Source organism: Scardinius erythrophthalmus (assembly GCF_964197995.2).
Source record: "Scardinius erythrophthalmus genome assembly, chromosome: 4".
Lineage (NCBI taxonomy): Eukaryota > Metazoa > Chordata > Actinopteri > Cypriniformes > Leuciscidae > Scardinius > Scardinius erythrophthalmus.
The window spans coordinates 40,606,760-40,619,496 of record NC_138224.1 but is presented as its reverse complement, the minus strand read 5'-3'; positions in this window follow the sequence as shown (position 1 = coordinate 40,619,496).

The following is a 12,737-nucleotide window of genomic DNA, read 5'->3' as shown; positions in this document are numbered from 1 at the left end:
ACAAGGAGGCTAAATAGAAGGCATGAAAACTGGTCAGGGGTAAAAAAGGTGAGAAGAATACGGCAGCAAAAAAAATCCAATCCAATCAACTTTATATATATACCCAGATAGCACACGTACATCGCGGAGACGTCTTTGAAAGATCGTAGCGTCTGGTAAACATCGCATTCGAACGACCGTTTTTTAATATTAATGAGCCGTCTTCCTTACCTCTATACGATGTCTATACGATGAATCTTAGATATTTTAAATTGCATGCTGCCACGCGGATCAAGCAGATCAGACGCGGCCGGATGTCTCTGGCTTGCATTGTGCCTCTCGCATCCAAAACACGGAATTATATATTTTTTAAATTATACATATGGCTCATTGTTCATCGTTGATCAGCATACAATTCGACAAGCATTAAAAACATTGTTGCATTTTTCCCTTACCAGTAAATGTGAAAAAAACAAACTGAGTTTTACCATAGAGATTTTGCGTTGGCTAATGCAGTTTCACCTTTTTTTCATTTTGTCTAATATTTACGAGGGACACTTATCTGCTTTTTTTTCAGTACAGAATAAAAAAATATAAGCATTACACACATGTATTTATTTAAATAATGCTTTCAATGATTTGTTAAGGGCAACTTTATCCTTACTGGATACAAATCTGAATGTATTTTGCAGAAAGCATAAATTAGACCCTTAGACTACCATGCCTGGCTGCTGCTTAGAATGTAAAGTGTAGCATAACAAGCTTGATAATTTGAGTAACAATTTAATTTACTCCATGATCCATGGCTTTGTGTCAGGTGGTTCTTTGACTATGCCACACACGGAAATAGTTAAACACACACCAATCCATTTTCATATTTTGTTCCAAATAATGATGCTTACAAACTCCCAATGAGCAAGGCAAAGCTGGCAATGGTAAAGAAAACCCTTGTAGATATATGAGGAAGAAGCCTTAGGAGTAAACAATATGCAAATGTTAATTTGATTCATATTACCTCACATATTTAATATTTAATGACATTTACTTTCCAGAGAATTGATTCAACTTTAAATATATAAAAAAAAATTAAGGACACAATGTAATGTAGTAACTGCTGAGAGCATAAAGGTGAATATAGTCAAAGTCTGGCTTCTGCTGATGAGCTGGTGCTGATTGGAGGATCTTGGAGCGATATGACCCACAACTTACTCCTGCTGGACGAGTTCTGCCAGAACACCTACACGAAAGATCCCTTCCCTAGGAAGTGTTGCAGCTACCATAATACCAGTTTCAAAGATTATAATGAGCTTTAATAGAACAATCTAAAACATTTGCAATGAACAAGGAACAGATCGTGCATGACAGACACTGGCTATGGACTGCATATTTATTATTTAATGAAACATTGATGGCCAGGTGGGTGTGGGAATGAAGGTGGACTAGAGGTAGATCTGTGCATCTGAGGATCAACTATCTCCTGAGCTGTTTGGTAGAGAAAAGAAAATGAAAAAGATGTTAGAGCATTCTATAAGGAAAGTTACTGTGGGTTAAAATACTTATTTCTCACAAACAACATTGGTAGAAACATGAACACAATACTGTCAACAACCTCCTTAAAAGATACTAAACAGCTGTGGAATTGAAATCAGACTGAACATGATTCTCACAGTATTTAATTTCAAAATTAAAGGTGCTCTAAGCGATGTCACATTTTTTAGGCCAAAACATTTGTCACATACAGCAAGCATCTCCTCACCATCCGCTAGCTGCCTGTCCCCTGAAAACTGTAAAGAAACGCAGTCTCTGTAGACACCACAGGCTCCACAAACAGCAACAAAAACAAACTGGGCTCACCCACACCACAAAACCCAACAAAATGTTCCAGCCAATAACCAACAAGGAGGATTTGGGGGGTTAGTGTGCGGATGAGGAGGAGGGAGGGTCGAGCTAGCCTCAGTTTTGTTTGACAAAACTTTCAGCGTCAACAAGAAGTGTTGAACTTGAACAAGAACTTTCAGTACGGCTATAAAAGACAAACAAAATGATTTTCAAACTTGCATACTCTTTTAAGTAAGGAATAATTGACGACAGGCCGTTGAATAATTAGAAAAATAATGGTGGTAATGCGGTCACGACGCGAAGCGGACACCTCGGGTGTGCATTATTTTTCTAATAATTCAACGGCCTGAAGTCAATTATTCCGCTTATACTACAGTTACCACACCTCGATTATAAACACCGACTTTGAACACAGACTGAACGCGCTGAACACGCGTTTGGGCATTATCAGTCATAAGTATCAAATTACTTTCATAACCAGCCTTAAAGTGTGTCCCCGGCTTTATGCAGTTATTAATGCAGTTATTAGAGAGAGATGTTGCAATAATGAGACAGAAAAGCATGTGCGTCATTATTATTTTTTTTATTTATTAATTCAATTCGTTTTAATTAATTCGTTCATTCTTTTTTTTCTATTATTGACAGATGACAGTAGACTAGGCATGTGCCGGTATCACATTTTCATGCTGCGATTAATTGAGTGAGCTTTTATCACGGTATACGGTATTATCACGATATTTTAATTGCACATGAGAAACAGATGAATTGGGGGGGGGGGGGGGGGGGGTTTGCATCACAAGGTGTAATTGTGATTGTCAAAACATTTGGTAAATAAACTGAATTTTATTAAGTTTAGTGACAACATGTTACAATGATTACATGGTACAATGACTGGTAGGCTACTGTTTGTATTGCTTAACACAAATTTAACGATTTCAATTCAATACTTGGGATTTGATTTCAATCTTGATTCAATATTGACTAATTTTGGATAAATATTAGGAAGGCTACAGTAGATAGCCCACATGTTATTTTTTTCTCATGAAAAAAAAAACATCTCACATATGCTAATGCTATACCATATAGAGCCCTATCAGCTGGTATTATTAAAGGTTACAAATAACGAATTAAATCAAATATAATGTGGTTTTCATTATAATAACAATTATGTAATGACACAAGTAAAAATATAATAAATATGTAAAAAAGTGCAGTGCACATATTCAGCAAAATACTCCTCTTTATCTATTTGTTTTAGTCATCTAACATGCTGCTGCTGGTCATTAAATGGTTTAAATGTAACATTCTGTGGCACAATTGTTCTCCTGTTTCATATCAAAAGTAACCTGCTCTGTCTTGATTGACGGTCTTCGTGTCCTCTTTGCTCCGCGATTTTTCTCTGCGTGAGAAAACGGATGTGTGGCATGAGCGTGTGAAGAGTCTCGCGCTGAATGCGTCGAGTTGGCAGCTCTGCTTTTAGAAGCGGGATGGATCCGGATAGATCGGCGGCGGCCATAGACTGTCGGCGGCGTTCCTCCTTCCACCATACTGCTTCTCCATGTGAGGACTGTTTACATTAGACTAGAAGTGCGCACCGGCCGCATGCTTATACACGTGGCGATTGTTTACATCAGAGTGCGCACGTGTTTCGCGCAGCATATACGCAGTGTTTGTTTAAGCGGTTGATGGAAAATAAGCTATAATGCGCGTTCTAAAAATCTAAATTCAGATCTATTATTTTTCACGGTATTTTGAAGTGCCCGCGATAACAATATCGTGCATATTCATTACCGCGATTTATCGCATTACCGAATACCGGCACATGCCTACAGTAGACTAGCCAAATAAATGAAACACAAAGCCCTTTTAACAAGTAGGCCTATCAATAATTATTTATTTGTTAAATGATCTGCAATAAAAATCCGTGCGGCAGGACTATCCATTTATTTAGCCTATATTCAGTTTAATTTTCTATTGATTATATAGGACTATATACTTTATATATTAAAATTAAACTGCATGTTTCTATTGATTGTGAAGCTAGACATTGAAAATTGCAGATCAAGCGCATGGGGTTAAATGTTTTTTCTTATGAATTGTATCCTATTTTCCGTTATTACAGTTGACTACGCGAAGTGATATGGAACTGTAATGCAGTCAAGACCTGCCTGGAACTACTTTAGCCGTGCGTTTCCCTGAAAATAATGCACACTTTAGAACGTTTGTCAACCAATCAGATTCAAGCATTCAACAGCCCTATACACCGGCAGAGCTAGATAAGATCGAAGACGACAAAGATGAGGTCAATACGAAAAAGACAACTAAATGGGCAGTTTCGCGTCGCTCCGCGTCGGGTGGTTCTTCGCCTCTACGTCGTGCATTAAAATCCTTTAATGCATGGCTAGCCGTGGATTATCCCTTACATAATGCACATATACAGTACTATACCTGACGACATCATACTTTCTGTTCCAGCGGTGACGTCGCAGAAATAGTCTGGTTAGGACACGGTGTTGCACATATTCACTCATCTGAAAGAAATAAATGAACATAGCCATTGTATTACATGTAACAATTGTGGCAATTACATGTATACCCCATTTACAGTTACGGCTCATAAATACATGTAGAATATTAAACCTACATTTCATATAAATATTTTAGCAAAACTAGAGAGGGAGGCAATGTTTTAGTCAGAATTACTGCATTCCCATCAACACACAACCATCAAATGCAAGTTATACACTGGAGAAACGCGTCTCAAGTCCACACGCATCTGTCAAAGTATCTGACGGCTAACCATGATAAACTACATGCTTGGTTATTAGAAGCACTTTCTCTGCTCCTGTCAGTTTTGTGATCTATGCCTGACTCAAATAATCCTAGCTTCTCCAGTCATAAAAGCTGCTGCTAGTTCAAATTTGACAGATGAAGTCACGCTTTGATTGGACTCGTCGCGTCAATTGTGATACATTTTTTTAGTTGTATGTATGTCACCATCTTTTACACCTTATTCACCATCGCTATAATTATAGGTGATGGTAACAAATAGAGTACATGCTTGACTTTGCTTACTTGTTCATCCAGACAGCACTCAAAATGCTATTATAAAACAGAGCCTACCTATGAATCATACCAGTTTTTTTTACTTTTGTTAATATTATTGGGTTAAACTGGCTTCTGCTTTACAACTTGTTTATACATGTTGAAAGTGTAGGAAGGTCCTCACCCAAGGTTTGGCCTGCAATTTATAAAAGTTAGTTCCAATCCTTGATTCTGATTGATCAATAGCTGTTTTATTCACAATAAAACATGACCATGACTAGGGGTGGGAATCACCAGAGGCACCACGATACGATATTATCCCGATACTTAGGTCACAATACGATATTATTGCGATTTTAAACATATTGCGATATTCTGCAATATATTGCAATTTATTACCTTTTTTCAACTTCAAATTATGTCCGCAAAGGAAAACTGTCAACATCTGTTTGTTCATGTCACATCAATTTTAATAATCTCCGTTAATAATCTGCATTAATAATCAGTTACACAGAACTTATTATATTAAATATTAATCAAAAATGATTCACACCTTCACAAAATCCAAACATTCAGTGTAAAAGTAAAAAAATGACATAACATTATAGTAAGTTTATTTGATTCACATCTTATTTAGAGTTTTGACCTCGACAACCCAACTGCATTTACCCAAACAGTCTAAACTAAAAGATTGTTTTGGTTGAATCGGTTCAAAGGAGTCATTAGTTCGCGAATCGGACGTGTCATTAGCGGACTTGTACAACGCGTGTGATTATCCCGGCAGTCAGGACATCGCACAAGATTTGTCAACACAGAAAACATTTCATCATTGGATTTTGTTTTGTTTATTGAAAGTGTTTTTCATGTCAGCTGAATGTGCGGAACGCTTTTCAGAGAAGATAAGGCAACGTACATTTTTTTTTTTTTTTTTGCACAACACCCAGCAGTACTAATAATTCAGGGAAAAAATACCCGAATGCTGCACGTGAAACTTCGGTCTTCCGATCTTTTACCATCATGTCAATTCTCAATTGATTTTGATTAATATGCGTGAGGGAGCGAGAGAGAGCAAAACAGAAGACGGCGAGGGGTGCGCGCGCGATCGCGGCTCTCTCTCTCTGCTCGTTCTTTCTGTAATATGCACCCTGTTGACTTCAATAATAAGTAATCAGTATTATGCACCTATCGCAAGCGCAGCAGTCATGTACATCACTCACCGATCAAATAAGGCTTTGGCGAGACAAAAAATTGCTTGTGAGAGAGACGCGTGAGTGACAGAGAGACGGAGGGAGAGCAGGGAAAGGAAATGCAGCTGAATGAATACGCTGCGCGTTTTAAATTGTGTAAAAAATTTTTTTAGAACGAAACACAATATGTGACGGCCGGTGTTGATTCTGTGGCACACCGCCACATTCATTTTTAGCATTCTACTACCAAAATTAAATTCTCATGTGTAATTTAAATAATAAAACATCGATACTTGGCGCCCGTGTATCGATACAGTATTGCCACAGAAAATATCTCGATACTATGCTGTATCGATTTTTTCCCCCACCCCAACCATGACCCAACGGTTCTATGTATCACTAGTACACAACACCCCTAGCAACCACTCTTAGCAACTTAAACATGTTTGATCTCATTGATATTGTTCATTGATATTGAAGCTAGAGTCAATTATTGTGAGGGATTGAGAAAGTGAGTGAGAATCCATTTGAATGTCCGCTGTGATACTGTAAAACTTCAAATAATAGCCGAGTCCCAAATAGACGTCTGTCTCTTTTAAACGCCCGGTGTGAGGACAGGTTTGGGTAAATAAAGGCCGGTCTCAAATAGAGGCCTGGTCTGTTTTTTTAGTATCGGGTTGTATTTGAAGAGTTTGGTTCCAAAACGCGATAAATCCATTTTGATTAATTTGAGTAAAAATGTGTTTTCTTTACCAAGAAAGTGGCAAGATGAAAACCACTATTTTCTGTTTCAAACTTTCACATAGCATCTGTAGGTTATAATAACATTAAAAATTCAAATCCAGATTTTGATTTTCAAAGATTTATTATAAAAACGGGTAATCTTTCCCCCAAAATGCAATAAATTCATGACACTTTTTTTTCAAAAATGCAATTAATCCATTGAATCAATATGAAAGTTATTTTTCATATTGAAACTGTTGAAAATACACAAAGTAAGTTGATCCACATATGACAGCCTCTGAACTCGGCCAATATCTTATAATACAGGCACTAAAAATACATTTAATCAGCCATGGCTAGGAAATACCTCCTGAACTTTTTTGACGGCGATCAGCTGTAAAATGTCCTGTTCGGATTTCGTTGACTGAGTAAAACAATTGAAAGTTTTTTAAAAGATCCCCTGGGGTCAACGTGTCAGCGTGACAGAAGTTTGATGCTGTCGTGTGAGAACAAGCAACAGTCGGCATTTCTCTTCCTCCCGCGTGCCTCGTCTTCTTAATCTCCTCATGTAAATGATTAGATTTCGATGGCTTACGTTTCTTCCCTACCGCAGAAACCACCACAGGTTCATCAATGCCGTCAAAATTATTAATTTTTTTGTTTGTTTGTTGATCAAAAAGTACAAAGTAGATCAGGAAATCTAGGATGCCGGGTGTATTCAAAGCGCCGCCGTTACTGTTTACAGTGCGTGGAATGGTGCGCTGTGATTGGTTGAGAGCGGATCTATCGCATTCTGCAGAGAAAGGAGACTGGCGTTTGTCGCGGTTTGGAAAGAAAGGGAGAAAACATGACAATAACACGGCGGATATCACATTTTACGTAAAATTTAAAATGGACTTTTCAATACCGACCCTATACAATACAGATTTTTGCAGGAACTCAATTTTTTTTTAAATGGCGTTTATCGCGTTTTGGAACCAAACTCTTCATTTGATCTTCTAAAACCCGTCAGATCGTCTGTTCTATGTTTTGATTAGATTTTACGTGACAGACGCAACCGTTCATGAATGACTCATCACTATTCACTATTCGCGCGCGCGCGTGTGTGTGTGTGTGTGAAGGAGAAAGAGGAGATAATATATTTCATTAACTTCGGGATGTTATCCTTAGGTATGTGGCCTGACAGTAGCTTCTGATGGAAGCGAGGATCACCTTATCCATTGTTTCAAAGAGGGAGAGCCGTGCGCATCTGGGCGGGAGCTGTTAGTGCAAGCAAGGCAGGCAAAAGTTAGCGGAGGCTGGAGAGGGAGAAGTGGAGGAGAGCGACGTGGAGGAGGAATTCGCCAATGAACTTGTAATTGAGGATCGCGGGAATGATGATAGTGATGAATAGAGTAATTTTCTATCACATGATTGCAGTTGTTTTACAGGGTAGCCTTCATTCTTTCTTGTTGATGTGTTTCGGGCAACAAGTTCATATGCTCGATGTATTTTAGGTAACTTGTGTTCTGCCCTTTTCTGTCACATCGTTTCGTTTTGTATGTTTTTTTTGTTTAGTTTTGTTTTATGCTGCCATGAGCCAAAGACATTTCTTACATTAAATGTTTTTGTAAAACACATTCGAATTAATTATAAATAAAACATAATATAATGTGTTAACCTCCTACTGTCATGCTTGAACATCTCAACACTAAATTAAAGGCCTGTCTCTTATAGACGCCTGTCTCAAATACAAGCCGGTGCAGTTCGGCGATTTGGGTAAATAGAAGCCCGGGCTATTATTTGAAGTTTTACGGTATCTTGTAATTTTAACAGTAAAGGGGTTTTCCCATGCCCTAGTCTTTACCGACTGACTCACTCATAAAAGATAGATTTTTGCTGAAATAATGTAACATCTGTTGCTGTTTGTGGTCAGGGACTACTTTTTCCAGCAGAAGGAAGGCTTTTAGTGATTTCATGAAAGTTGCATAGATACATATTTTTCAGCTTTAATATTTGTATTGTGTGGTAACTGTTTTATAAAAACAGTAAGGTACTCAAGGCTAGTGATGTATCATAACTATGCTTCACGTTAGCCGTGTCCCAATGTGAAGGCTGAATCCTTGGAAGGTCGCATTTGAAGGCCAGATAAATCACATTAGTAACCTTCCACATGCAACAACGCGTGTCATAGAAAATTTTACTTTGCATTATACTAACCTCCGCCCACAGGAATACACAAACAAGGGGGCGTGGTCTTGTTGCATGGAGAAGAGGAAGAGTTGCGTTTGTGGAGTGTGTTTGTCGCCATGTCAAAAACCAACAGGAAATAAACATGTGCCTGTACTAGCAGCATACATATAGTAAATTAATACAAACGTCCGCATATTCTGAATCTTTTTATTAATAAAACAAAATTAATATAGGAAGATGGAAGTTCGTTTGTTATGGGTCATCATAAATACTTTGCTTTAAAAGTACCAAGTAAGTAAAAAACTGTTTTTACTGTGAAATGGAAAATCAATAATCGCTAATCGAGAATCGTTAATAATCGAAAATCGACTGTAATCGAATCGGGACTTCAATAATCGTAATCTAATCGAATCGAATCGGGAAAATCAGACAGATTAACCACCCCTAATCAAAGCTTCAAAAACACACGAAAAACAGGACCTTTAAATTTAAAGTTCCGAATTTTAGACTTTTTAAGACCCCGTGGGAACCCTGTTAATTAAAGTAGAGTACTCTATTTAAAAAAAAAAAATCCTCAATTGCAATTTACCCGTGTTGAGTAACCGGCAAAATACCGTAAGTGGCGCGATATACGGACGTGAATTCATGAACCGCATTATTACACTGTTTTCTAAGGCTACGCAATCTATTTAAAACAATTTACAATCATAAAATAGCATAGTGCTATCATGAAATCACAAAGGTTGTGAAATGCGCAAAAAATATGACAAAAAAATATATGCGCTGTTTTTTGTTTGTTTTTTTACAGAGAAGCACAACGCTTTATTTACATTAAGATTGAATTGTGCAGATTGTTAAAAGTACCTCAGCTCCGTTCATAGTAAGCGCTGCTCCACACATACTCAATCTCCTCATGTGCTGTTTGTTTAGGTTTACGATAATGTACATTTGGGAACGCAAATGTAAAACCAGTGTTATAACAGTTGTGGTCACTGAAAAACTAATTAGTTTTTGTCAAATGTTAAGATTTAAATAAAATAACAAAATTGTCACAAAAAAGCTGAAAATGGCTCTTCCTTCTACTTTTAAAGTCTGCTTCTAATTATTTAATTAGTTAATTAAAATCTGTTGCGTGTTTTTTTGCGCGTCTTGACATTCACAGACCAATCCACTCGCTCCAATAACTTTCTCTGATTGAAGTATCCGCACCCAATGGTCAAATTACAATTATTCTGTGTTATGCGTGATTATAAATGGATGATCGTCACCTTCAACAGCAGATTCGGCCACGGTTGATGCGCATCTTTAATGGTAACAATACACTGATTAGTGAGCGCTGCTTTTAAATGAACTTTAAATAAAAAGATTTAAATGAAATTTCTTTAAAACAAAAAATTTATTTGACAGATTTTCCTTTTCTTAAGGGCATAAACAAGCTTTACGCCCTTAAAAAGTGACCGTTACAGAATATAATCAGAGTTATTTTAATTTATTCTGGTTCTTCCAAGCTTTATAATGGTAGTCAATGGGGGGCCAACTGAAACCAACAGAAGCACATCCATCCGTTATAAAAGTGCTCCACACGGCTCCAGGGGTTAATAAAGCCCTTCTGAAGTGAATCGATGGGATTTTGTAATAAAAATATCCATTTTTAATTCTTTATAAAGTAAAACTATCTTCTGACAGACTGCCTTGCGTATTAAATTTGAAAGCGTAACTGACGAAGTGTATGACGTAGCAGAAGCATTTTGAACTGCAAGAGGTGTTGTTGATTGTGAAAATCTGTAGATTAAATACATCATTACTGCAACAAAAAGAATCAAATTAAAATAAAGTACCTGATAGTGGAGTTTGTGGGAGAAGAGACAAGATCTATAGCAAAATGATGGCCTCTCACGGTGGCTCCATACAAAGATCAGTCGCCGATGGAGGTGCCACAGCCAATCAGGACTGGAGTTCTGCAGTTCTGAGTCAGGTAAGCAGAATAAAATACACTGTAAATACACAGTATTAAAACAAAAAGTAAAATCACTAGTACATGACCTTCCATGGCTTAATTCTTCCATAAATTAAATAATCATATTATATATCATTAAATTGTTTTTCAGGATTGGTTGTTGAATAAAATGTTATGCTAGTAACAAGTAATAACTACTAGATATAACATAACTACAACTCCCGATTCAATACTTTCACGATACTTGGGTGCAGATACGATATGCATTGTGATTTGACACATTTCATCCTCTGTTGGAACAAAAGTGGCTAACTTCTATCAACCTCATCTATAAGCAAGGACAAAAATAAAACAATTTAATTTTCTACTAAGCAATACATTAAAATGTAGCAAAATTAATAAACACTAATCATGAGCACATTGGATTTTTATTATGTAGCTCAAAATAAATAAATAAATAAATAAATAAAATAAACTGAATGAATGTCACGTGACCTTAGGCTATATATATACGACGACCATTGTAATTTGCATCAGATGACCGTTATTATTTACTCAGCCTACTCTACCCTCAACATTTTTATGAATTTTCCCACATCAATAACCTGTAATTAGCAATCAACTGTATATATTTTGTATCTGTTCATTCGTTATACGTGTTTTTACTTCTGTTGTTTTATTCATTCATTATAAGCCGGTTTTAGTTTGTTTGTAGTTTGTCGTTAGTTCGTCGTCAGTTCGTCAAATTGTTGGTAAGTATGAATTAAGCAGCCTTTTGATATGTTGAAGTTTATTGAAAAGAATTATTATACATTGATATAACACACAGACACAATAAACCACAAATACAAACACTAAAAACAAATACCGGAAAAGATTAGGGTGCGTTTTTTCCCTTTCCTCACAAAACAGCTGTGAATGACGACACACGGAGCGGGAAAAAAAAAGCTGTTCTGATTGGTTTAGACCGGGGCGTCCAAACTCGGCCCTGGAAGGCCGCTGTCCCGTAGAGTTTAGCTCCAACTCGCCTCAACACAGCTAATAAAAGCTTGATTAGGTTGTTAAGGTGTTTAATTGGGGTTGGAGCTGAATTCTTCAGGACAAAGGCTCAACAGGAGCAAAATTGGACGCCCCTGGTTAAGACGATGAGAAAAGTTAACGTTCAAATGTGAAGCGCTGTTCTACTTAACACTGGTTTCCGAAACCTTAACATTAGTGGACGTTAGCGAGTGTACAATCAGTCCAATTTTGCACACTCAACGGCTGTCCGAAATCGCTTATTCATTTTCCTTCACTCCTCCAAATTAACTGTGTTAAGTGAGCCATACCGTACCATGCAGTGGAAAAGCGCCATTAGCGGCCCAATGTAGGGACGATGTGTGCACGAGGGAGACAGCGGCCCGACAACACAAGCGTGCACGAATTAAGTTAAACAAGCACTAAACATATATGATGGTCATTATGCAAGACACACTATTTGTTAACATGCATGTTAATATGTCGTGTTAAACACGATTACCTTCATGACGATGACACACATCAACGCTCTCCGTCGACTCGTCTCGAACTCCTCTCCTCCTGATCCGGAGGCGCGCGCGCGCGCACACACACACACGAAAAAGTGACATCAGCATCGAACAGCCAATCGCATGCCCTGAAACAAGAGAATCGGAATTCACTTCTCGCGAGAGACTAATTCAATACTCTCTTCTGAAGATTCGATTTAAGAATATAAAACACATAAATGCATTTAGACAGCAAGAAGAAAATATCTTGCTATAACAAGAACATGTGTTTGCCTTATTTATACTCCACAATATAAACTAACTAAATAC